This window comes from Schistocerca gregaria, unplaced genomic scaffold (assembly GCF_023897955.1).
Source record: "Schistocerca gregaria isolate iqSchGreg1 unplaced genomic scaffold, iqSchGreg1.2 ptg000397l, whole genome shotgun sequence".
NCBI lineage: Eukaryota > Metazoa > Arthropoda > Insecta > Orthoptera > Acrididae > Schistocerca > Schistocerca gregaria.
Window position 1 is genome coordinate 2,874,269 of NW_026061836.1, and position 27,309 is coordinate 2,901,577.

Genomic DNA, 27,309 nt, shown 5'->3' on the forward strand with positions numbered 1-27,309 from the left:
ATTCATTACCTAAAACTTGAATTGTACTACTTCTTACTGGCTATTACATCATCTTAGGAGCTTCATCTGTGTTCTACTATGGTGCTTTTAGTGTCTCCGAATACCGCAGTACGCGACATAGCTTTGCAGACGATAAGTACAACCGTTTCAGAGAGCAGAGCTGCCAATGTGATGATCTGGCTTTAAGTCGATTCGATAACAAATGACGAAAACGGACGGATTTCTCAGGTTATTACTACATATGAACACTTTTCACATTCTCCCGTGCAACTCGGCTGCTAGTCCACCTTTCATGCAGAATCTTAAGGTCCTTGCTCATGTCCAAGGCACCAAAGCCAGCTAAAAGGTCAATATTCAATACCTAAATCTTGAATTGGACTACTTCTTACTGGCTATTGCATCAACTTAGTAGCTTCATCTGTGTTCTACTATGGTGATTTTAGTGTCTCCGCATACCGCAGCACGCGACATAGCTTTGTAGACGATAAGTACAACCGTTTCAGAGAGACGAGCGGCCAATGTGACACTCTGGCTTTAAGTCGATTCGATAACAAATGACGAAAACGGACGGATTTCTCAGGTTTTTTATTACATATGAACACTTATCACATTCTCCCGTGCAACTCGGCTGCTAGTCCTCCTTTCATGCAGAATATTAAGGTCCTAGCTCATGTCCAAGGCACCAAAGCCAGCTAAATATTCAATATTCAGTTCCTAAAACTTGAATTGTACTACTTCTTACTGGCTATTACATCAACTTACAAGCTTCATCTCTGTTCTACTATGGTGCTTTTAGTGTCTCCACATACCGCAGCACGCGACATAGCTTTTCAGAAGATAAGTACAACCGTTTCAGAGAGAAGAGCGGCCAATGTGACGATCTGGCTTTAAGTCGATTCGATAACAAATGAAGAAAACGGACGGATTTCTCAGGTTTTTACTACTTGCGAACACTTTTCACATTCTCCCGAGCAACTCTGCTGCTAGTCCTCCATTCACGCAGAATCTCAAGGTCGTAGCTCATGTCCAAGGCACCAAAGCCAGCTAAAAAGTCAATAATCGATACCGAAAACTTGAATTGTACTACTTCTTACTGGCTATTACATCAACTTAGAAGCTTCATCTCTGTTCTACTATGGTGCTTGTAGTGTCTCCACATACCGCAGCACGCGACATAGCTTTGCAGACGATAAGTACAACCGTTTCAGAGAGAAGAGCGGCCAATGTGAAGATCTGGCTTTAAGTCGGTTCGATAAGAAATGACGAAAACGGACGGATTTCTAAGGTTTTTACTACATATGAACACTTTTCACATTCTCCCGTGCAACTCGGCTGATAGTCCTCCTTTCATGCAGAATCTTAAGGTCCTAGCTCATGTCCAAGGCATCAAAGACAGCTAAAAAGTCAATAATTGATACCTAAAACTTGAACTGTACTACTTCTTACTGGCTATTGCATCAACCTAGAAGCTTCATCTGTGTTCTACTACGGTGCTTTTAGTTTCTCCGCATACCGCAGCACGCGACATAGTTTTGCAGACGATAAGCACAACCGTTTCAGAGAGAAGAGCGGCCAATGTGACGATCTGGCTTTAAGTCGATTCGATAACAAATGACGAAAACGGACGGATTTCTCAGGTTTTTACTACATGCGAACACTTTTCACATTCTCCCGAGCAACTCTGCTGCTAGTCCTCCTTTCACGCAGAATCTCAAGGTCCTAGCTCATGTCCAAAGCACCAAAGCCAGCTAAAAAGTCTATAATCGATACCTAAAACTTGAATTGTACTACTTCTTACTGGCTATTACATCAACTTAGAAGCTTCATCTGTGTTCTACTATGATGATTTTCGTGTCTCCGCATACCGCAGCACGCGACATAGCTTTGCAGACGATAAATACAACCGTTTCACGGAGAAGAGTGGCCAATGTGACGATCTGGCCTTAAGTCGATTCGATAACAAATGACGAAAACGGACGGATTTCTAAGGATTTTACTACATATGAACACTTTTCACATTCTCCCATGCAACTCGGCTGCTAGTCCTCCTTTCATGCAGAACGTTAAGGTCCTAGCTCATGTCCAATGCACCAAAGCCAGCTAAAAAGTCAATAATCGATACCTAAAACTTGAATTGGAATACTTCTTACTGGCTATTACATCAACTTAGAAGCTTCATCTGTGTTCTACTATGGTGCTTTTAGTGTCTCAGCATACCGCAGCACGCGACATAGCTTTGCAGACGATAAGTACAACCGTTTCAGAGAGAAGAACGTCCAATGTGACGATCTGGCTTTAACTCGATTCGATAACAAATGACGAAACCGGACGGATTTCTCAGGTTTTTACTACATATGAACACTTTTCACATTCTCCCGAGCAACGCGGCTGCTAGTCCTCCTTTCATGCAGAATGTTAAGGTCCTAGCTCATGTCCAAGGCACCAAAGCCAGCTAAAAAGTCAATAATCGATACCTATCTTCTTACTGGCTATTACATCAACTTAGAAGCTTCATCTGTGTTCTACTACGGTGCTTTTAGTTTCTCCGCATACCGCAGCACGCGACACAGCTTTGCAGACGATAAGTACAACCGTTTCAGAGAGAAGAGCGGCCAATGTGACGATCTGGCTTTAAGTCAATTCGATAACAAATGACGAAAACGGACGGATTTCTCAGGTTTTTACTACATATGAACACTTTTCACATTCTCCCGTGCAACTCGGCTTCTAGTCCTCCTTTCATGCAGAATCTTAAGGTCCTAGCTCATGTCCAAGGCACCAAAGCCAGCTAAAAGGTCAATATTCATTACCTAAAACTTGAATTCTACTACTTCTTACTGGCTATTACATCATCTTAGGAGCTTCATCTGTGTTCTACTATGGTGCATTTAGTGTCTCCGAATACCGTAGTACGCGACATAGCTTTGCAGACGATAAGTACAAGCGTTTCAGAGAGAAGAGCGGCCAATGTGACGATCTGGCTTTAAGTCGATTCGATAACAAATGACGAAAACGGACGGATTTCTCAGGTTTTTATTGCATATGAACACTTTTCACATTCTCCCGTGCAACTGGGCTGCTAGTCCTCCTTTTATGCAGAATCTTAAGGTCCTAGCTCATGTCCAAGGTACCGAAGCCAGCTAAAAAGTCAATAATCGATACCTAAATCTTGAATTGGACTATTTCTTACTGGCTTTTACATCATCTTAGTAGCTTCATCTGTGTTATACTAAGGTGATTTTAGTGTCTCCGCATACCGCAGCACGCGACATAGCTTTTCAGATGATAAGTACAAGCGTTTCAGAGAGAAGAGCGGCCAATGTGACGATCTGGCTTTAAGTCGATTCGATAACAAACGACGAAAACGGACGAATTTCTCAGGTTTTTACTACATATGAACACTTTTCACATTCTCCCGTGCAACTCGGCTGCTACTCCTCCTTTCATGCAGAATCCTAAGGTCCTAGCTCATGTCCAAGGCACCAAACCAAGCTAAAAAGGCAATAATCGATACCTAAAACTTGAATTGTACTACTTCTTACTGGCTGTTACATCAACTTAGAAGCTTCATCTGTGTTCTACTATGATGCTTTTAGTGTCTCCGCATACCGCAGCACTCGACATAGCTTTGTAGACGATAAGTACAACCGTTTCAGAGAGAAGAGCGGCCAATGTGACGATCTGGCTTTAAGTCGATTCGATAACAAATGACGAAAACGGACGGATTTCTCAGGTTTTTATTACATATGAACACTTTTCACATTCTCCCGTGCACCTCGGCTGCTAGTCCTCCTTTCATGCAGAATGTTAAGGTCCTAGCTCATGTCCAAGGCACCAAAGCCAGCTAAAAAGTCAATAATCGATACCTAAAACTTGAATTGTACTACTTCTTACTGGCTATTACATCAAGTTAGAAGCTTCATCTGTGTTCTACTATGGTGCTTTTAGTGTCTCCACATACCGCAGCACGCGACATAGCTTTGTAGACGACAAGTACAACCGTTTCAGAGAGAAGAGTAGCCAATGTGACGATTTGGCTTTAAGTCGATTCGATAACAAATGACGAAAACGGACGGATTTCTCAGGTTTTACTACATATGAAAACTTTTCACAGTCTCCCGTGCAACTCGGCTGCTAGTCCTTCTTTCATGCAGAATGTCAAAGTCCTAGCTCATGTCCAAGGCACCAAAGCCAGCTAAAAAGTCAATAATCGATACCTAAAACTTGAATTGTACTACTTCTTACTGGCTATTACATCAACTTAGAAGCTTCATCTGTGTTCTACTATGGTGCTTTTAGTGTCTCAGCATACCGCAGCACGCGACATAGCTTTACAGACGATAAGTACAACCGTTTCAGAGAGAAGAGCGGCCAATGTGACGATCTGGCTTTAAGTCGATTCGATAACAAATGACGAAAACGGACGAATTTCTCAGGTTTTTACTACATATGAACACTTTTTACATTCTCTCGTGCAACTCGGCTGCTAGTCCTCCTTTCATGCAGAATCTTAAGGTCCTAGCTCATGTCCAAGGTACCGAAGCCAGCTAAAAAGTCAATAATCGATACCTAAAACTTGAATTGTTCTACTTCTTACTGGCTATTGCATCAACTTAGAAGCTTCATCTGTGTTCTACTATGGTGATTTTAGTGTCTCCGCATACCGCAGCACGCGACATAGCTTTGCAGACGATAAGTACAACCGTTTCAGAGAGAAGAGCGGCCAATGTGACGATCTGGCTTTAAGTCGATTCGATAACAAATGACGAAAACGGACGGATTTCTCAGGTTTTTACTACATATGAACACTTTTCACATTCTCCCGTGCAACTCGGCTGCTAGTCCTCCTTTCATGCAGAATCTTAAGGTCCTAGCTCATGTCCAAGGCACAAAGCCAGCTAAAAAGTCAATAATCGATACCTAAATCTTGAATTGGACTACTTCTTACTGGCTATTACATCAACTTAGTAGCTTCATCTGTGTTATACTATGCTGATTTTAGTGTCTCCGCATACCGCAGCACGCGACATAGCTTTGCAGACGATAAGTACAAGCGTTTCAGAGAGAAGAGCGGCCAATGTGACGATCTGGCTTTCAGTCGATTCGATAACAAATGACGAAAACGGACGAATTTCTCCGGTTTTTACTACATATAAACACATTTCACATTCTCCCGTGCAACTCGGCTGCTACTCCTCCTTTCATGCAGAATCTTAATGTCCTAGCTCATGTACAAGGCACCAAAGCCAGCTAAGAAGTCAATAATCGATACCTAAAACTTGAATTGTACTACTTCTTACTGGCTATTACATCAACTTAGAAGCTTCATCTGTGTTCTACTATGGTGCTTTTAGTGTCTCCGCATAGCGCAGCACGCGACATAGCTTTGCAGACGATAAATACAACCGTTTCAGAGATAAGAGCGGCCAATGTGACGATCTGGCTTTAAGTCGATTTTATAACAAATGACGAAAACGGACGGATTTCTCAGGTTTTTACTACATATGAACACTTTTCACATTCTCCCGTGCAACTCGGCTGCTAGTCCTCCTTTCATGCAGAATCTTAAGGTCTTAGCTCATGTCCAAGGCACCAAAGCCAGCTAAAAGGTCAATATTCAATACCTAAATCTTGAATTGGACTACTTCTTACTGGCTATTGCATCAACTTAGTAGCTTCATCTGTGTTCTACTATGGTGATTTTAGTGTCTCCGCATACCGCAGCACGCGACATAGCTTTTCAGATGATAAGTACAAGCGTGTCAGAGAGAAGAGCGGCCAATGTGACGATCTGGCTTTAAGTCGATTCGATAACAAATGACGAAAACGGACGAATTTCTCAGGTTTTTACTACATATGAACACTTTTCACATTCTCCCGTGCACCTCGGCTGCTACTCCTCCTTTCATGCAGAATCCTAAGGTCCTAGCTCATGTCCAAGGCACCATACCAAGCTAAAAAGGCAATAATCGACACCTAAAACTTGAATTGTACTACTTCTTACTGGCTATTACATCAACTTAGAAGCTTCATCTGTGTTCTACTATGGTGCTTTTAGTGTCTCAGCATACCGCAGCACGCGACATAGCTTTGCAGACGATAAGTACAACCGTCTCAGAGAGAAGAGCGGCCAATGTGACGATCTGGCTTTAAGTCGATTCGATAACAAATGACGAAGACGGACGGATTTCTCAGGTTTTTACTACATATGAACACTTTTCACATTCTCCCGTGCAACTCGGCTGCTAGTCCTCCTTTCATGCAGAATCTTAAGGTCCTAGCTCATGTCCAAGGCACCAAAGCCAGCTAAAAGGTCAATATTCAATACCTAAATCTTGAATCGGACTACTTCTTACTGGCTATTGCATCAACTTAGTAGCTTCATCTGTGTTCTACTATGGTGATTTTAGTGTCTCCGGATACCGCAGCACGCGACATAGCTTTTCAGATGATAAGTACAAGCGTTTCAGAGAGAAGAGCGGCCAATGTGACGATCTGGCTTTAAGTCGATTCGATAACAAATGACGAAAACGGACGAATTTCTCAGGTTTTTACTACATATGAACACTTTTCACATTCTCCCGTGCACCTCGGCTGCTACTCCTCCTTTCATGCAGAATCCTAAGGTCCTAGCTCATGTGCAAGGCACCATACCAAGCTAAAAAGGCAATAATCGATACCTAAAACTTGAATTGTACTACTTCTTACTGGCTATTACATCAACTTAGAAGCTTCATCTGTGTTCTACTATGGTGCTTTTAGTGTCTCCGCATACCGCAGCACGCGACATAGCTTTGTAGACGATAAGTACAACCGTTTCAGAGAGAAGAGCGGCCAATGTGACGATCTGGCTTTAAGTCGATTCGATAACAAACGACGAAAACGGACGGATTTCTCAGGTTTTTATTACATATGAACACTTTTCACATTCTCCCGTGCAACTCGGTTGCTAGTCCTCCTTTCATGCAGAATGTTAAGGTCCTAGCCCATGTCCAAGGCACCAAAGCCAGCTAAAAAGTCAATAATCGATACCTAAAACTTGAATTGTACTACTTCTTACTGGCTATTACATCAAGTTAGAAGCTTCATCTGTTTTCTACTATGGTGCTTTTAGTGTCTCCACATACCGCAGCACGCGAAATAGCTTTGTAGACGATAAGTACAACCGTTTCAGAGAGAAGAGTAGCCAATGTGACGATTTGGCTTTAAGTCGATTCGATAACAAATGACGAAAACGGACGGATTTCTCAGGTTTTTACTACATATGAAAACTTTTCACAGTCTCCCGTGCAACTCGGCTGCTAGTCCTTCTTTCATGCAGAATGTCAAGGTCCTAGCTCATGTCCAAGGCACCAAAGCCAGCTAAAAAGTCAATAATCGATACCTAAAACTTGAATTGTACTACTTCTTACTGGCTATTACATCAACTTAGAAGCTTCATCTGTGTTCTACTATGGTGCTTTTAGTGTCTCAGCATACCGCAGCATGCGACATAGCTTTGCAGACGATAAGTACAACCGTCTCAGAGAGAAGAGCGGCCAATGTGACGATCTGGCTTTAAGTCGATTCGATAACAAATGACGAAAACGGACGGATTTCTCAGGTTTATACTACATATGAACACTTTTTACATTCTCTCGTGCAACTCGGTTGCTAGTCCTCCTTTCATGCAGAATCTTAAGGTCCTAGCTCATGTCCAAGGTACCGAAGCCAGCTAAAAAGTCAATAATCGATACCTAAAACTTGAATTGTTCTACTTCTTACTGGCTATTGCATCAACTTAGAAGCTTCATCTGTGTTCTACTATGGTGATTTTAGTGTCTCCGCATACCGCAGCACGCGACATAGCTTTGCAGACGATAAGTACAACCGTTTCAGAGAGAAGAGCGGCCAATGTGACGATCTGGCTTTAAGTCGATTCGATAACAAATGACGAAAACGGACGGATTTCTCAGGTTTTTACTACATATGAACACTTTTCACATTCTCCCGTGCAACTCGGCTGCTAGTCCTCCTTTCATGCTGAATCTTAAGGTCCTAGCTCATGTCCAAGGCACCAAAGCCAGCTAAAAAGTCAATAATCGATACCTAAATCTTGAATTGGACTACTTCTTACTGGCTATTACATCAACTTAGTAGCTTCATCTGTGTTATACTATGCTGATTTTAGTGTCTCCGCATACCGCAGCACGCGACATAGCTTTGCAGACGATAAGTACAAGCGTTTCAGAGAGAAGAGCGGCCAATGTGACGATCTGGCTTTCAGTCGACTCGATAACAAATGACGAAAACGGACGAATTTCTCCGGTTTTTACTACATATAAACACATTTCACATTCTCCCGTGCAACTCGGCTGCTACTCCTCCTTTCATGCAGAAACTTAAGGTCCTAGCTCATGTACAAGGCACCAAAGCCAGCTAAGAAGTCAATAATCGATACCTAAAACTTGAATTGTACTACTTCTTACTGGCTATTACATCAACTTAGAAGCTTCATCTGTGTTCTACTATGGTGCTTTTAGTGTCTCCGCATAGCGCAGCACGCGACATAGCTTTGCAGACGATAAATACAACCGTTTCAGAGATAAGAGCGGCCAATGTGACGATCTGGCTTTAAGTCGATTTTATAACAAATGACGAAAACCGACGGATTTCTCAGGTTTTTACTACATATGAACACTTTTCACATTCTCCCGTGCAACTCGGCTGCTAGTCCTCCTTTCATGCAGAATCTTAAGGTCCTAGCTCATGTCCAAGGCACCAAAGCCAGCTAAAAGGTCAATATTCAATACCTAAATCTTGAATTGGACTACTTCTTACTGGCTATTGCATCAACTTAGTAGCTTCATCTGTGTTCTACTATGGTGATTTTAGTGTCTCCGCATACCGCAGCACGCGACATAGCTTTTCAGATGATAAGTACAAGCGTTTCAGAGAGAAGAGCGGCCAATGTGACGATCTGGCTTTAAGTCGATTCGATAACAAATGACGAAAACGGACGAATTTCTCAGGTTTTTACTACATATGAACACTTTTCACATTCTCCCGTGCACCTCGGCTGCTACTCCTCCTTTCATGCAGAATCCTAAGGTCCTAGCTCATGTCCAAGGCACCATACCAAGCTAAAAAGTCAATAATCGATACCTAAAACTTGAATTGTACTACTTCTTACTGGCTATTACATCAACTTAGAAGCTTCATCTGTGTTCTACTATGGTGCTTTTAGTGTCTCCGCATACCGCAGCACGCGACATAGCTTTGTAGACGATAAGTACAACCGTTTCAGAGAGAAGAGCGGCCAATGTGACGATCTGGCTTTAAGTCGATTCGATAACAAATGACGAAAACGGACGGATTTCTCAGGTTTATACTACATATGAACACTTTTTACATTCTCTCGTGCAACTCGGTTGCTAGTCCTCCTTTCATGCAGAATCTTAAGGTCCTAGCTCATGTCCAAGGTACCGAAGCCAGCTAAAAAGTCAATAATCGATACCTAAAACTTGAATTGTTCTACTTCTTACTGGCTATTGCATCAACTTAGAAGCTTCATCTGTGTTCTACTATGGTGATTTTAGTGTCTCTGCATACCGCAGCACGCGACATAGCTTTGCAGACGATAAGTACAACCGTTTCAGAGAGAAGAGCGGCCAATGTGACGATCTGGCTTTAAGTCGATTCGATAACAAATGACGAAAACGGACGGATTTCTCAGGTTTTTACTACATATGAACACTTTTCACATTCTCCCGTGCAACTCGGCTGCTAGTCCTCCATTCATGCAGAATCTTAAGGTCCTAGCTCATGTCCAAGGCACCAAAGCGAGCTAAAAAGTCAATAACCGATACCTAAAACTTGAAATGTACTACTTCTTACTGGCTATTACGTCATCTTAGGAGCTTCATCTGTGTTCTACTATGGTGCTTTTAGTGTCTCCGAATAAAGCGGTACGCGACATTGCTTTGCAGTCGATAAGTACAACCGTTTCAGAGAGCAGAGCGGCCAATGTGACGAACTGGCTTTAAGTCGATTTGATAAGAAATGACGAAGACGGACGGATTTCTCAGGTTTTTACTACATGTGAACACATTTCACATTCTCCCGTGCAACTGGGCTGCTAGTCCTCCTTTTATGCAGAGTCTTTAAGTCCTAGCTCATGTCCAAGGCAAAAGCCAGCTACAAAGTCAATAATCGATTCCAAAATCTTGAACTGTACAACTTCTTACTGGCTATTACATCAACTTAGATGCTTCATCTGTGTTCTGCTATGGTGATTTTAGTGTCTCCACATAAGGCTGCAGGCGACATAGCTTTGCAGACGATATGTACAACCGTTTCAGAGAGAAGAGCGGCCAATGTGACGATCGGGCTTTATGTCGATTCAATAACAAATGACGGAAACGGACGGATTTCTCTGGATTTTACTACATATGAACACTTTTCACATTCTCCCGTGCAACTCGGCTGCTAGTCCTCCTTTCATGCAGAATCTTAAGGTCCTAGCTCATGTCCAAGGCACCATAGCCAGCTAAAAAGTCAATAATCGATTCCTAAAACTTGAATTGTACTACTTCTTACTGGCTATTACATCAACTTAGAAGCTTCATCTGTGTTCTACTACGGTGCTTTTAGTTTCTCCGCATATCGCAGCACGCGACATAGTTTTGCACTCGATAAGCACAACCGTTTCAGAGGGAAGAGCGGCCAATGTGACGATGTGGCTTTAAGTCGATTCGATAACAAATGACGAAAACGGACGGATTTCTCAGGTTTTTACTACATGTGAACACTTTTCAAATTCTCCCGTGCAACTCGGCTGATAGTCCTCCTTTCATGCAGAATCTTAAGGTCCTTGCTCATGTCCAAGGCACGAAAGCCAGCTAAAAAGTCAATAATCGATACCTAAAACTTGAATTGTTCTACTTCTTACTGGCTATTGCATCAACTTAGAAGCTTCATCTGTGTTCTACTATGGTGATTTTAGTGTCTCCGCATACCGCAGCACGCGACATAGCTTTGTAGACGATAAGTACAACCGTTTCAGAGAGAAGAGCGGCCAATGTGACGATCTGGCTTTAAGTCGATTCGATAACAAATGACGAAAACGGACGGATTTCTCAGGTTTTTACTACATATGAACACTTTTCACATTCTCCCATGCAACTCGACTGCTAGTCCTCCTTTCATGCAGAATCTTAAGGTCCTAGCTCATGTCCAAGGCACCAAAGCCAGCTAAAAAGTCAATAATCGATACCTAAATCTTGAATTGGACTACTTCTTACTGGCTATTACATCAACTTAGTAGCTTCATCTGTGTTATACTATGGTGATTTTAGTGTCTCCGCATACCGCAGCACGCGACATAGCTTTGCAGACGATAAGTACAAGCGTTTCAGAGAGAAGAGCGGCCAATGTGACGATCTGGCTTTCAGTCGATTCGATAACAAATGACGAAAACGGACGAATTTCTCCGGTTTTTACTACATATAAACACATTTCACATTCTCCCGTGCAACTCGGCTGCTACTCCTCCTTTCATGCAGAATCTTAAGGTCCTAGCTCATGTACAAGGCACCAAAGCCACCTAAGAAGTCAATAATCGATACCTAAAACTTGAATTGTACTACTTCTTACTGGCTATTACATCAACTTAGAAGCTTCATCTGTGTTCTACTATGGTGCTTTTAGTGTCTCCGCATAGCGCAGCACGCGACATAGCTTTGCAGACGATAAATACAACCGTTTCAGAGATAAGAGCGGCCAATGTGACGATCTGGCTTTAAGTCGATTTTATAACAAATGACGAAAACGGACGGATTTCTCAGGTTTTTACTACATATGAACACTTTTCACATTCTCCCGTGCAACTCGGCTGCTAGTCCTCCTTTCATGCAGAATCTTATGGTCCTAGCTCATGTCCAAAGCACCAAAGCCAGCTAAAAGGTCAATATTCAATACCTAAATCTTGAATTGGACTACTTCTTATTGGCTATTGCATCAACTTAGTAGCTTCATCTGTGTTCTACTATGGTGATTTTAGTGTCTCCGCATACCGCAGCACGCGACATAGCTTTTCAGATGATAAGTACAAGCGTTTCAGAGAGAAGAGCGGCCAATGTGACGATCTGGCTTTAAGTCGATTCGATAACAAATGACGAAAACGGACGAATTTCTCAGGTTTTTACTACATATGAACACTTTTCACATTCTCCCGTGCAACTCGGCTGCTACTCCTCCTTTCATGCAGAATCCTAAGGTCCTAGCTCATGTCCAAGGCACCATACCAAGCTAAAAAGGCAATAATCGATACCTAAAACTTGAATTGTACTACTTCTTACTGGCTATTACATCAACTTAGAAGCTTCATCTGTGTTCTACTATGGTGCTTTTAGTGTCTCCGCATACCGCAGCACGCGACATAGCTTTGTAGACGATAAGTACAACCGTTTCAGAGAGAAGAGCAGCCAATGTGACGATCTGGCTTTAAGTCGATTCGATAACAAATGACGAAAACGGACGGATTTCTAAGGTTTTTATTACATATGAACACTTTTCACATTCTCCCGTGCAACTCGGTTGCTAGTCCTCCTTTCATGCAGAATGTTAAGGTCCTAGCTCATGTCCAAGGCACCAAAGCCAGCTAAAAAGTCAATAATCGATACCTAAAACTTGAACTGTACTACTTCTTACTGGCTATTACATCAAGTTTGAAGCTTCATCTGTGTTCTACTATGGTGATTTTAGTGTCTCCGCATACCGCAGCACGCGACATAGCTTTGCAGACGATAAGTGTAACCGTTTCAGAGAGAAGAGCGGCCAATGTGACGATCTGGCTTTAAGTCGATTCGATAACAAATGACGAAAACGGACGGATTTCTCAGGTTTTTACTACATATGAACACTTTTCACATTCTCCCGTGCAACTCGGCTGCTAGTCCTCCTTTCATGCAGAATCTTAAGGTCCTAGCTCATGTCCAAGGCACCAAAGCCAGCTAAAAAGTCAATAACCGATACCTAAAACTTGAAATGTACTACTTCTTACTGGCTATTACGTCATCTTAGGAGCTTCATCTGTGTTCTACTATGGTGCTTTTAGTGTCTCCGAATAAAGCAGTACGCGACATAGCTTTGCAGTCGATAAGTACAACCGTTTCAGAGAGCAGAGCGGCCAATGTGACGAACTGGCTTTAAGTCGATTCGATAACAAATGACGAAGACGGACGGATTTCTCAGGTTTTTACTACATGTGAACACTTTTCACATTCTCCCGTGCAACTGGGCTGCTAGTCCTCCTTTTATGCAGAATCTTTAAGTCCTAGCTCATGTCCAATTCAAAAGCCAGCTACAAAGTCAATAATCGATTCCAAAAACTTGAACTGTACAACTTCTTACTGGCTATTACATCTACTTAGATGCTTCATCTGTGTTCTGCTATGGTGATTTTAGTGTCTCCACATACCGCTGCAGGCGACATAGCTTTGCAGACGATATGTACAACCGTTTCAGAGAGAAGAGCGGCCAATGTGACGATCGGGCTTTATGTCGATTCAATAACAAATGACGGAAACGGACGGATTTCTCTGGATTTTACTACATATGAACACTTTTCACATTCTCCCGTGCAACTCGGCTGCTAGTCCTCCTTTCATGCAGAATCTTAAGGTCCTAGCTCATGTCCAAGGCACCAAAGCCAGCTAAAAAGTCAATAATCGATTCCTAAAACTTGAATTGTACTACTTCTTACTGGCTATTACATCAACTTAGAAGCTTCATCTGTGTTCTACTACGGTGCTTTTAGTTTCTCCGCATATCGCAGCACGCGACATAGTTTTGCACTCGATAAGCACAACCGTTTCAGAGGGAAGAGCGGCCAATGTGACGATGTGGCTTTAAGTCGATTCGATAACAAATGACAAAAACGGACGGATTTCTCAGGTTTTTACTACATATGAACACTTTTCACATTCTCCCGTGCAACTCGGCTGATAGTCCTCCTTTCATGCAGAATCTTAAGGTCCTTGCTCATGTCCAAGGCACGAAAGCCAGCTAAAAAGTCAATAATCGATACCTAAAACTTGAATTCAATTACTTCTTACTGGCTATTACATCAACTTAGAAGCTTCATCTGCGTTCTACTATGGTGCTTTTAGTGTCTCCACATACCGCAGCACGCGACATAGCTTTGCAGACGATAAGTACAACCGTTTCAGAGAGAAGAGTAGCCAATGTGACGATTTGGCTTTAAGTCGATTCGATAACAAATGACGGAAACGGACCGATTTCTCAGGTTTTTACTACATATGAAAACTTTTCACAGTCTCCCGTGCAACTCGGCTGCTAGTCCTTCTTTCATGCAGAATGTAAAGGTCTTAGCTCATGTCCAAGGCACCAAAGCCAGCTAAAAAGTCAATAATCGATACCTAAAACTTGAATTGTTCTACTTCTTACTGGCTATTGCATCATCTTAGAAGCTTCATCTGTGTTCTACCATGGTGATTTTAGTGTCTCCGCATACCGCAGCACGCGACATAGCTTTGCAGACGATAAGTACAACCGTTTCAGAGAGAAGAGTGGCCAATGTGACGGTCTGGCTTTAAGTCGATTCGATAACAAATGACGAAAACGGATTTCTCAGGTTTTTACTACATATGAACACTTTTCACATTCTCCCGTGCAACTGGGCTGCTAGTCCTCCTTTCATGCAGAATCTTAAAGTCCTGGCTCATGTCCAAGGCACGAAAGCCAGCTAAAAAGTCAATAATCGATACCTAAATCTTGAATTGGACTACTTATTACTGGCTATTACATCAACTTAGAAGCTTTTCTGTATTCTACTATGGTGCTTTTCCTGTTTCCGCCTACGGCAACACGCGACATAGCTTTGCAGACAGTAAGCACAACCGTTTCAGAGAGAAGAGCGGCCAATGTGACGATCTGGCTTTATGTCGATTCGATAGCAAATGACGAAAAAGGACGGATTTCTCAGGTTATTACTACATAAGAACACTTCTCACATTCTCCCGTGCAACTCGGCTGCTAGTCTTCCTTTCATGCAGAATCTTAAGGTCCTAGCTCATGTCCAAGGCACCAAAGCCAGCTAAAAGGTCCATATTCAATACCTAAAACTTGAATTGTACTACTTCTTACTGGCTATTACATCAACTTAGAACCTTGATCTGTGTTCTACTATGGTGCTTTTAGTGTCTCAGCATACCGCAGCACGCGACATAGCTTTGCAGACGATAAGTACAACCGTATCAGAGAGAAGAGCGGCCAATGTGACGATCTGGCTTTATGTCGATTCGATAACAAATGACGAAAACGGACGGATTTCTAAGGTTTTTACTACATATGAATACTTTTCACATTCTCCCGTGCAACTCGGCTGCTAGTCCTCCTTTCATGCAGAATCTTAAGGTCCTAGCTCATGTCCAAGGCACCAAAGCCAGCTAAAAAGTCAATAACCGATACCTAAAACTTGAAATGTACTACTTCTTACTGGCTATTACGTCATCTTAGGAGCTTCATCTGTGTTCTACTATGGTGCTTTTAGTGTCTCCGAATAAAGCAGTACGCGACATAGCTTTGCAGTCGATAAGTACAACCGTTTCAGAGAGCAGAGCGGCCAATGTGACGAACAGGCTTTAAGTCGATTCGATAACAAATGACGAAGACGGACGGATTTCTCAGGTTTTTACTACATGTGAACACTTTTCACATTCTCCCGTGCAACTGGGCTGCTAGTCCTCCTTTTATGCAGAATCTTTAAGTCCTAGCTCATGTCCAAGGCAAAAGCCAGCTACAAAGTCAATAATCGATTCCAAAAACTTGAACTGTACAACTTCTTACTGGCTATTACATCTACTTAGATGCTTCATCTGTGTTCTGCTATGGTGATTTTAGTGTCTCCACATACCGCTGCAGGCGACATAGCTTTGCAGACGATATGTACAACCGTTTCAGAGAGAAGAGCGGCCAATGTGACGATCGGGCTTTATGTCGATTCAATAACAAATGACGGAAACGGACGGATTTCTCTGGATTTTACTACATATGAACACTTTTCACATTCTCCCGTGCAACTCGGCTGCTAGTCCTCCTTTCATGCAGAATCTTAAGGTCCTAGCTCATGTCCAAGGCACCAAAGCCAGCTAAAAAGTCAATAATCGATTCCTAAAACTTGAATTGTACTACTTCTTACTGGCTATTACATCAACTTAGAAGCTTCATCTGTGTTCTACTACGGTGCTTTTAGTTTCTCCGCATATCGCAGCACGCGACATAGTTTTGCACTCGATAAGCACAACCGTTTCAGAGGGAAGAGCGGCCAATGTGACGATGTGGCTTTAAGTCGATTCGATAACAAATGACAAAAACGGACGGATTTCTCAGGTTTTTACTACATATGAACACTTTTCACATTCTCCCGTGCAACTCGGCTGATAGTCCTCCTTTCATGCAGAATCTTAAGGTCCTTGCTCATGTCCAAGGCACGAAAGCCAGCTAAAAAGTCAATAATCGATACCTAAAACTTGAATTCAATTACTTCTTACTGGCTATTACATCAACTTAGAAGCTTCATCTGCGTTCTACTATGGTGCTTTTAGTGTCTCCACATACCGCAGCACGCGACATAGCTTTGCAGACGATAAGTACAACCGTTTCAGAGAGAAGAGTAGCCAATGTGACGATTTGGCTTTAAGTCGATTCGATAACAAATGACGGAAACGGACCGATTTCTCAGGTTTTTACTACATATGAAAACTTTTCACAGTCTCCCGTGCAACTCGGCTGCTAGTCCTTCTTTCATGCAGAATGTAAAGGTCTTAGCTCATGTCCAAGGCACCAAAGCCAGCTAAAAAGTCAATAATCGATACCTAAAACTTGAATTGTTCTACTTCTTACTGGCTATTGCATCATCTTAGAAGCTTCATCTGTGTTCTACCATGGTGATTTTAGTGTCTCCGCATACCGCAGCACGCGACATAGCTTTGCAGACGATAAGTACAACCGTTTCAGAGAGAAGAGTGGCCAATGTGACGGTCTGGCTTTAAGTCGATTCGATAACAAATGACGAAAACGGATTTCTCAGGTTTTTACTACATATGAACACTTTTCACATTCTCCCGTGCAACTGGGCTGCTAGTCCTCCTTTCATGCAGAATCTTAAAGTCCTGGCTCATGTCCAAGGCACGAAAGCCAGCTAAAAAGTCAATAATCGATACCTAAATCTTGAATTGGACTACTTATTACTGGCTATTACATCAACTTAGAAGCTTTTCTGTATTCTACTATGGTGCTTTTCCTGTTTCCGCCTACGGCAACACGCGACATAGCTTTGCAGACAGTAAGCACAACCGTTTCAGAGAGAAGAGCGGCCAATGTGACGATCTGGCTTTATGTCGATTCGATAGCAAATGACGAAAAAGGACGGATTTCTCAGGTTATTACTACATAAGAACACTTCTCACATTCTCCCGTGCAACTCGGCTGCTAGTCTTCCTTTCATGCAGAATCTTAAGGTCCTAGCTCATGTCCAAGGCACCAAAGCCAGCTAAAAGGTCCATATTCAATACCTAAAACTTGAATTGTACTACTTCTTACTGGCTATTACATCAACTTAGAACCTTGATCTGTGTTCTACTATGGTGCTTTTAGTGTCTCAGCATACCGCAGCACGCGACATAGCTTTGCAGACGATAAGTACAACCGTATCAGAGAGAAGAGCGGCCAATGTGACGATCTGGCTTTATGTCGATTCGATAACAAATGACGAAAACGGACGGATTTCTAAGGTTTTTACTACATATGAATACTTTTCACATTCTCCCGTGCAACTCGGCTGCTAGTCCTCCTTTCATGCAGAATCTTGAGGTCCTAGCTCATGTCCAAGGCACCAAAGCCAGCTAAAAAGTCAATAATCGATACCTAAAACTTGAATTGTTCTACTTCTTACTGGCTATTGCATCAACTTAGAAGCTTCATCTGTGTTCTACTATGGTGATTTTAGTGTCTCCGCATACCGCAGCACGCGACATAGCCTTGCAGACGATAAGTACAACCGTTTCAGAGAGAAGAGCGGCCAATGTGACGATCTGGCTTTAAGTCGATTCGATAACAAATGACGAAAACGGATTTCTCAGGTTTTTACTACATATGAACACTTTTCACATTCTCCCGTGCAACTGGGCTGCTAGTCCTCCTTTTATGCAGAATCTTAAAGTCGTAGCTCATGTCCAAGGCACCAAAGCCAGCTAAAAAGTCAATAATCGATACCTAAATCTTGAATTGGACTACTTCTTACTGGCTATTACATCAACGTAGAAGCTTCATCTGTGTTCTACTATGGTGCTTTTACTGTTTCCGCCTATGGCAACACGCGACATAGCTTTGCAGACGATAAGTACAACCGTTTCAGAGAGAAGAGCGGCCAATGTGACGATCTGGCTTTAAGTCGATCGATAACAAATGACGAAAACGGACGGATTTCTCAGGTTTTTACTACATATGAACACTTTTCACATTCTCCCGTGCAACTCGGTTGCTAGTCCTCCTTTCATGCAGAATGTCAAGGTCCTAGCTCATGGCCAAGGCACCAAAGCCAGTTAAAAAGTCAATAATCGATAACTAAAACTTGAATTGTACTACTTCTTACTGGCTATTAGATCAACTTAGAAGCTTCGTCTGTCTTCTACTATGGTGCTTTTAGTTTCTCCGCATACCGCAGCACGCGACACAGTTTTGCAGATGATAAGTACAACCGTTTCAGAGAGAAGAGCGGCCAATGTGACGATCTGGCTTTAAGTCGATTCGATAACAAATGACGAAAACGGACGGATTTCTCAGGTTTTTACTACATATGAACAATTTTCACATTCTCCCGTGCAACTCGGCTGCTAGTCCTCCTTTCATGCAGAATCTTAAGGTCCTAGCTCATGTCCAAGGTACCGAAGCCAGCTAAAAAGTCAATAATCGATACCTAAAACTTGAATTGTTCTACTTCTTACTGGCTATTGCATCAACTTAGAAGCTTCATCTGTGTTCTACTATGGTGATTTCAGTGTCTCCGCATACCGCAGCACGCGACATAGCTTTGCAGACGATAAGTACAACCGTTTCAGAGAGAAGAGCGGAAAATGTGACGATCTGGCTTTAAGTCGATTCGATAACAAATGACGAAAACGGACGAATTTCTCAGGTTTTTACTACATATGAACACTTTTCACATTCTCCCGTGCAACTCGGTTGCTAGTCCTCCTTTCATGCAGAATGTCAAGGTCCTAGCTCATGGCCAAGGCACCAAAGCCAGTTAAAAAGTCAATAATCGATAACTAAAACTTGAATTGTACTACTTCTTACTGGCTATTAGATCAACTTAGAAGCTTCGTCTGTCTTCTACTATGGTGCTTTTAGTGTCTCCACATACCGCAGCACGCGACATAGCTTTGCAGACGATAAATACAACCGCTTCAGAGAGAAGAGCGGCCAATGTGACGATCTGGCTTTAAGTCGATTCGATAACAAATGACGAAAACGGACGGATTTCTCAGGTTTTTACTACATATGAACACTTTTCACATTCTCCCGTGCAACTCTGCTGCTAGTCCTCCTTTTATGCAGAATCTTAAAGTCCTAGCTCATGTCCAAGGCACGAAAGCCAGCTAAAAGGTCAATATTCAATACCTAAAACTTGAATTGTACTACTTCTTACTGGCTATTACATCAACTTAGAAGCTTGATCTGTGTTCTACTATGGTGCTTTTAGTGTCTCAGCATACCGCAGTACGCGACATAGCTTTGCAGACGATAAGTACAACCGTTTCAGAGAGAAGAGCGGCCAATGTGACGATCTGGCTTTAAGTCGATTCGAAAACAAATGACGAAAACGAACGGATTTCTCAGGTTTTTACTACATATGAACACTTTTCACATTCTCCTGTGCAACTCGGCTGCTAGTCCTCCATTCATGCAGAATCTTAAGGTCCTAGCTCATGTCCAAGGCACCAAAGCCAGCTAAAAAGTCAATAATCAATACCTAAAACTTGAATTCTACTACTTCTTACTGGCTATTACATCAACTTACAAGCTTCATCTGTGTTCTACTACGGTGCTTTTAGTTTCTCCGCATACCGCAGCACGCGACACAGTTTTGCAGATGATAAGTACAACCGTTTCAGAGAGAAGAGCGGCCAATGTGACGATCTGGCTTTAAGTCGATTCGATAACAAATGACGAAAACGGACGGATTTCTCAGGTTTTTACTACATATGAACAATTTTCACATTCTCCCGTGGAACTCGGCTGCTAGTCCTCCTTTCATGCAGAATCTTAAGGTCCTAGCTCATGTCCAAGGCACCAAAGCCAGCTAAAAAGACAATAACCGATACCTAAAACTTGAATTGTACTTCTTCTTACTGGCTATTACATCATCTTAGAAGCTTCATCTGTGTTCTACTATGGTGCTTTTAGTGTCTCCTCACACCGCAGCACGCGACATAGCTTTGCAGACGATAAGTACAACCGTTTCAGAGAGAAGATCGGCCAATGTGACGATCTGGCTTTATGTCGATTCGATATCAAATGACGAAAACGGACGGATTTCTCAGGTTTTTACTACATATGAACACTTTTCACATTCTCCCGTGCAACTCGGCTGCTAGTCCTCCTTTCATGCAGAATCTTAAGGTCCCAGCTCATGTCCAAGGCACCAAAGCCAGCTTAAAAGTCAATAATCGATTCCTAAAACTTGAATTGTACTACTTCTTACTGGGTATTACATCAACTTAGATGCTTCATCTGTGTTCTACTATGGTGATTTTAGTGTCTCCACATACCGCTGCACGCGACATAGCTTTGCAGACGATATGTACAAACGTTTCAGAGAGAAGAGCGGCCAATGTGACGATCTGGCTTTAAGTCGATTCGATAACAAATGACGAAAACGGACGAATTTCTCAGGTTTTTACTACATATGAACACTTTTCACATTCTCCCGTGCAACTCGGCTGCTAGTCCTCCTTTCATGCAGAATGTCAAGGTCCTAGCTCATGGCCAAGGCACCAAAGCCAGTTAAAAAGTCAATAATCGATACCTAAAACTTGAATTGTACTACTTCTTACTGGCTATTAGATCAACTTAGAAGCTTCGTCTGTGTTCTACTATGGTGCTTTTAGTGTCTCCGCATACCGCAGCACGCGACATAGCTTTGCAGACGATAAGTACAACCGTTTCAGAGAGAAGAGTGGCCAATGTGACGGTCTGGCTTTAAGTCGATTCGATAACAAATGACGAAAACGGATTTCTCAGGTTTTTACTACATATGAACACTTTTCACATTCTCCCGTGCAACTGGGCTGCTAGTCCTCCTTTCATGCAGAATCTTAAAGTCCTGGCTCATGTCCAAGGCACGAAAGCCAGCTAAAAAGTCAATAATCGATACCTAAATCTTGAATTGGACTACTTATTACTGGCTATTACATCAACTTAGAAGCTTTTCTGTATTCTACTATGGTGCTTTTCCTGTTTCCGCCTACGGCAACACGCGACATAGCTTTGCAGACAGTAAGCACAACCGTTTCAGAGAGAAGAGCGGCCAATGTGACGATCTGGCTTTATGTCGATTCGATAGCAAATGACGAAAAAGGACGGATTTCTCAGGTTATTACTACATAAGAACACTTCTCACATTCTCCCATGCAACTCGGCTGCTAGTCTTCCTTTCATGCAGAACCTTAAGGTCCTAGCTCATGTCCAAGGCACCAAAGCCAGCTAAAAGGTCCATATTCAATACCTAAAACTTGAATTGTACTACTTCTTACTGGCTATTACATCAACTTAGAACCTTGATCTGTGTTCTACTATGGTGCTTTTAGTGTCTCAGCATACCGCAGCACGCGACATAGCTTTGCAGACGATAAGTACAACCGTATCAGAGAGAAGAGCGGCCAATGTGACGATCTGGCTTTATGTCGATTCGATAACAAATGACGAAAACGGACGGATTTCTAAGGTTTTTACTACATATGAATACTTTTCACATTCTCCCGTGCAACTCGGCTGCTAGTCCTCCTTTCATGCAGAATCTTGAGGTCCTAGCTCATGTCCAAGGCACCAAAGCCAGCTAAAAAGTCAATAATCGATACCTAAAACTTGAATTGTTCTACTTCTTACTGGCTATTGCATCAACTTAGAAGCTTCATCTGTGTTCTACTATGGTGATTTTAGTGTCTCCGCATACCGCAGCACGCGACATAGCCTTGCAGACGATAAGTACAACCGTTTCAGAGAGAAGAGCGGCCAATGTGACGATCTGGCTTTAAGTCGATTCGATAACAAATGACGAAAACGGATTTCTCAGGTTTTTACTACATATGAACACTTTTCACATTCTCCCGTGCAACTGGGCTGCTAGTCCTCCTTTTATGCAGAATCTCAAAGTCGTAGCTCATGTCCAAGGCACCAAAGCCAGCTAAAAAGTCAATAATCGATACCTAAATCTTGAATTGGACTACTTCTTACTGGCTATTACATCAACGTAGAAGCTTCATCTGTGTTCTACTATGGTGCTTTTACTGTTTCCGCCTATGGCAACACGCGACATAGCTTTGCAGACGATAAGTACAACCGTTTCAGAGAGAAGAGCGGCCAATGTGACGATCTGGCTTTAAGTCGATTCGATAACAAATGACGAAAACGGACGGATTTCTCAGGTTTTTACTACATATGAACACTTTTCACATTCTCCCGTGCAACTCGGTTGCTAGTCCTCCTTTCATGCAGAATGTCAAGGTCCTAGCTCATGGCCAAGGCACCAAAGCCAGTTAAAAAGTCAATAATCGATAACTAAAACTTGAATTGTACTACTTCTTACTGGCTATTAGATCAACTTAGAAGCTTCGTCTGTCTTCTACTATGGTGCTTTTAGTTTCTCCGCATACCGCAGCACGCGACACAGTTTTGCAGATGATAAGTACAACCGTTTCAGAGAGAAGAGCGGCCAATGTGACGATCTGGCTTTAAGTCGATTCGATAACAAATGACGAAAACGGACGGATTTCTCAGGTTTTTACTACATATGAACAATTTTCACATTCTCCCGTGCAACTCGGCTGCTAGTCCTCCTTTCATGCAGAATCTTAAGGTCCTAGCTCATGTCCAAGGTACCGAAGCCAGCTAAAAAGTCAATAATCGATACCTAAAACTTGAATTGTTCTACTTCTTACTGGCTATTGCATCAACTTAGAAGCTTCATCTGTGTTCTACTATGGTGATTTCAGTGTCTCCGCATACCGCAGCACGCGACATAGCTTTGCAGACGATAAGTACAACCGTTTCAGAGAGAAGAGCGGAAAATGTGACGATCTGGCTTTAAGTCGATTCGATAACAAATGACGAAAACGGACGAATTTCTCAGGTTTTTACTACATATGAACACTTTTCACATTCTCCCGTGCAACTCGGTTGCTAGTCCTCCTTTCATGCAGAATGTCAAGGTCCTAGCTCATGGCCAAGGCACCAAAGCCAGTTAAAAAGTCAATAATCGATAACTAAAACTTGAATTGTACTACTTCTTACTGGCTATTAGATCAACTTAGAAGCTTCGTCTGTCTTCTACTATGGTGCTTTTAGTGTCTCCACATACCGCAGCACGCGACATAGCTTTGCAGACGATAAATACAACCGCTTCAGAGAGAAGAGCGGCCAATGTGACGATCTGGCTTTAAGTCGATTCGATAACAAATGACGAAAACGGACGGATTTCTCAGGTTTTTACTACATATGAACACTTTTCACATTCTCCCGTGCAACTCTGCTGCTAGTCCTCCTTTTATGCAGAATCTTAAAGTCCTAGCTCATGTCCAAGGCACGAAAGCCAGCTAAAAGGTCAATATTCAATACCTAAAACTTGAATTGTACTACTTCTTACTGGCTATTACATCAACTTAGAAGCTTGATCTGTGTTCTACTATGGTGCTTTTAGTGTCTCAGCATACCGCAGTACGCGACATAGCTTTGCAGACGATAAGTACAACCGTTTCAGAGAGAAGAGCGGCCAATGTGACGATCTTTCTTTAAGTCGATTCGAAAACAAATGACGAAAACGAACGGATTTCTCAGGTTTTTACTACATATGAACACTTTTCACATTCTCCTGTGCAACTCGGCTGCTAGTCCTCCATTCATGCAGAATCTTAAGGTCCTAGCTCATGTCCAAGGCACCAAAGCCAGCTAAAAAGTCAATAATCAATACCTAAAACTTGAATTCTACTACTTCTTACTGGCTATTACATCAACTTACAAGCTTCATCTGTGTTCTACTACGGTGCTTTTAGTTTCTCCGCATACCGCAGCACGCGACACAGTTTTGCAGATGATAAGTACAACCGTTTCAGAGAGAAGAGCGGCCAATGTGACGATCTGGCTTTAAGTCGATTCGATAACAAATGACGAAAACGGACGGATTTCTCAGGTTTTTACTACATATGAACAATTTTCACATTCTCCCGTGGAACTCGGCTGCTAGTCCTCCTTTCATGCAGAATCTTAAGGTCCTAGCTCATGTCCAAGGCACCAAAGCCAGCTAAAAAGACAATAACCGATACCTAAAACTTGAATTGTACTTCTTCTTACTGGCTATTACATCATCTTAGAAGCTTCATCTGTGTTCTACTATGGTGCTTTTAGTGTCTCCTCACACCGCAGCACGCGACATAGCTTTGCAGACGATAAGTACAACCGTTTCAGAGAGAAGATCGGCCAATGTGACGATCTGGCTTTATGTCGATTCGATAACAAATGACGAAAACGGACGGATTTCTCAGGTTTTTACTACATATGAACACTTTTCACATTCTCCCGTGCAACTCGGCTGCTAGTCCTCCTTTCATGCAGAATCTTAAGGTCCCAGCTCATGTCCAAGGCACCAAAGCCAGCTTAAAAGTCAATAATCGATTCCTAAAACTTGAATTGTACTACTTCTTACTGGGTATTACATCAACTTAGATGCTTCATCTGTGTTCTACTATGGTGATTTTAGTGTCTCCACATACCGCTGCACGCGACATAGCTTTGCAGACGATATGTACAAACGTTTCAGAGAGAAGAGCGGCCAATGTGACGATCTGGCTTTAAGTCGATTCGATAACAAATGACGAAAACGGACGAATTTCTCAGGTTTTTACTACATATGAACACTTTTCACATTCTCCCGTGCAACTCGGCTGCTAGTCCTCCTTTCATGCAGAATGTCAAGGTCCTAGCTCATGGCCAAGGCACCAAAGCCAGTTAAAAAGTCAATAATCGATACCTAAAACTTGAATTGTACTACTTCTTACTGGCTATTAGATCAACTTAGAAGCTTCGTCTGTGTTCTACTATGGTGCTTTTAGTGTCTCCGCATACCGCAGCACGCGACATAGCTTTGCAGACGATAAGTACAACCGCTTCAGAGAGAAGAGCGGCCAATGTGACGAAATGGCTTTAAGTCGATTCGATAACAAATGACGAAAACGGACGGATTTCTCAGGTTTTTACTACATATGAACACTTTTCACATTCTCCCATGCAACTCTGCTGCTAGTCCTCCTTTTATTCAGAATCTTAAAGTCCTAGCTCATGTCCAATGCACCAAAGCTAGCTAAAAAGTCAATAATCGATACCTAAAACTTGAATTGTACTACATCTTACTGGATATTACATCAACTTAGAAGCTTCATCTGTGTTCTACTGTGGTGATTTTAGTGTCACCGCATACCGCAGCACGTGACATAGCGTTGCAGACGATAAGTACAACCGTTTCAGAGAGAAGAGCGGCCAATGTGACGATCTGGCTTTAAGTCGATTCGGTAACAGATGACGAAAACGGACGGATTTCTCAGGTTTTTACTACATATGAACACTTTTCACATTCTCCCGTGCAACTCGGCTGCTAGTCCTCCTTTCATGAAGAATGTTAAGGTCCTAGCTCATGTCCAAGGGTCCAAAGCCAGCTAAAAAGTCAATAATCGATAACTTAAACTTGAATTGTACTACTTCTTACTGGGTATTACATCAACTTAGAAGCTTCATCTGTGTTCTACTATGGTGATTTTAGTGTCTCCGCATACCGCAGCACGCGACATAGTTTTGCAGACGATAAGTACAACCGTTTCAGAGAGAAGAGCGGCCAATGTCACGATCTGGCTTTAAGTCGATTCGATAACAAATGACGAAAACGGACGGATTTCTCAGGTTTTTACTACATATGAACACTTTTCACATTCTCCCGTGCAACTTTGCTGCTAGTCCTCCTTTTATGCAGAATCTTAAAGTCCTAGCTCATGTCCAAGTCAAGAAAGCCAGCTAAAAATTCAATAATCGATACCTAAATCTTGAATTGGACTACTTCTTACTGGCTATTACATCAACTTAGAAGCTTCATCTGTGTTTTACTATGGTGCTTTTCCTGTTTCCGCCTACGGCAACACGCGACATAGCTTTGCAGACGATAAGCACAACCGTTTCAGAGAGAAGAGCGGCCAATGTGACGATCTGGCTTTAAGTCGCTTCGCTAACAAATGACGAAAACGGACGGATATCTCAGGTTTTTACTACATATGAACACTTTTCACATTCTGACGTGCAACTCGGCTGTTAGTCCTCCTTTCATGCAGAATCTTAAGGTCCTAGCTCATGTCCAAGGTACCGAAGCCAGCTAAAAAGACAATAATCGATACCTAAAACTTGAATTGTTCTACTTCTTACTGCCTATTGCATCAGCTTAGAAGCTTCATCTGTGTTCTACTATGGTGATTTTAGTGTCTCCGCATACCGCAGCACGCGACATAGCTTTGCAGACGATAAGTACAACCGTTTCAGAGAGAAGAGCGGCCAATGTGACGATCTGGCTTTAAATCGATTCGATAACAAATGACGAAAACGGACGGATTTCTCAGGTTTTTACTACATATGAACACTTTTCACATTCTCCCGTGCAACTCGGCTGCTAGTCCTCCTTTCATGCAGAACGTCAAGGTCCTAGCTCATGGCCAAGGCACCAATGACAGTTAAAAATTCAATAATCGATACCTAAAACTTGAATTGTACTACTTCTTACTGGCTATTACATCAACTTAGAAGCTTCGTCTGTGTTCTACTATGGTGCTTCTCCTGTTTCCGCCTACGGCAACACGTGACATAGCTTTGCAGACGATAAGTACAACCGTTTCAGAGAGAAGAGCGGCCAATGTGACGATCTGGCTTTAAGTCGATTCGATAACAAATGACGAAAACGGACGGATTTCTCAGGTTTTTACTACATATGAACACTTT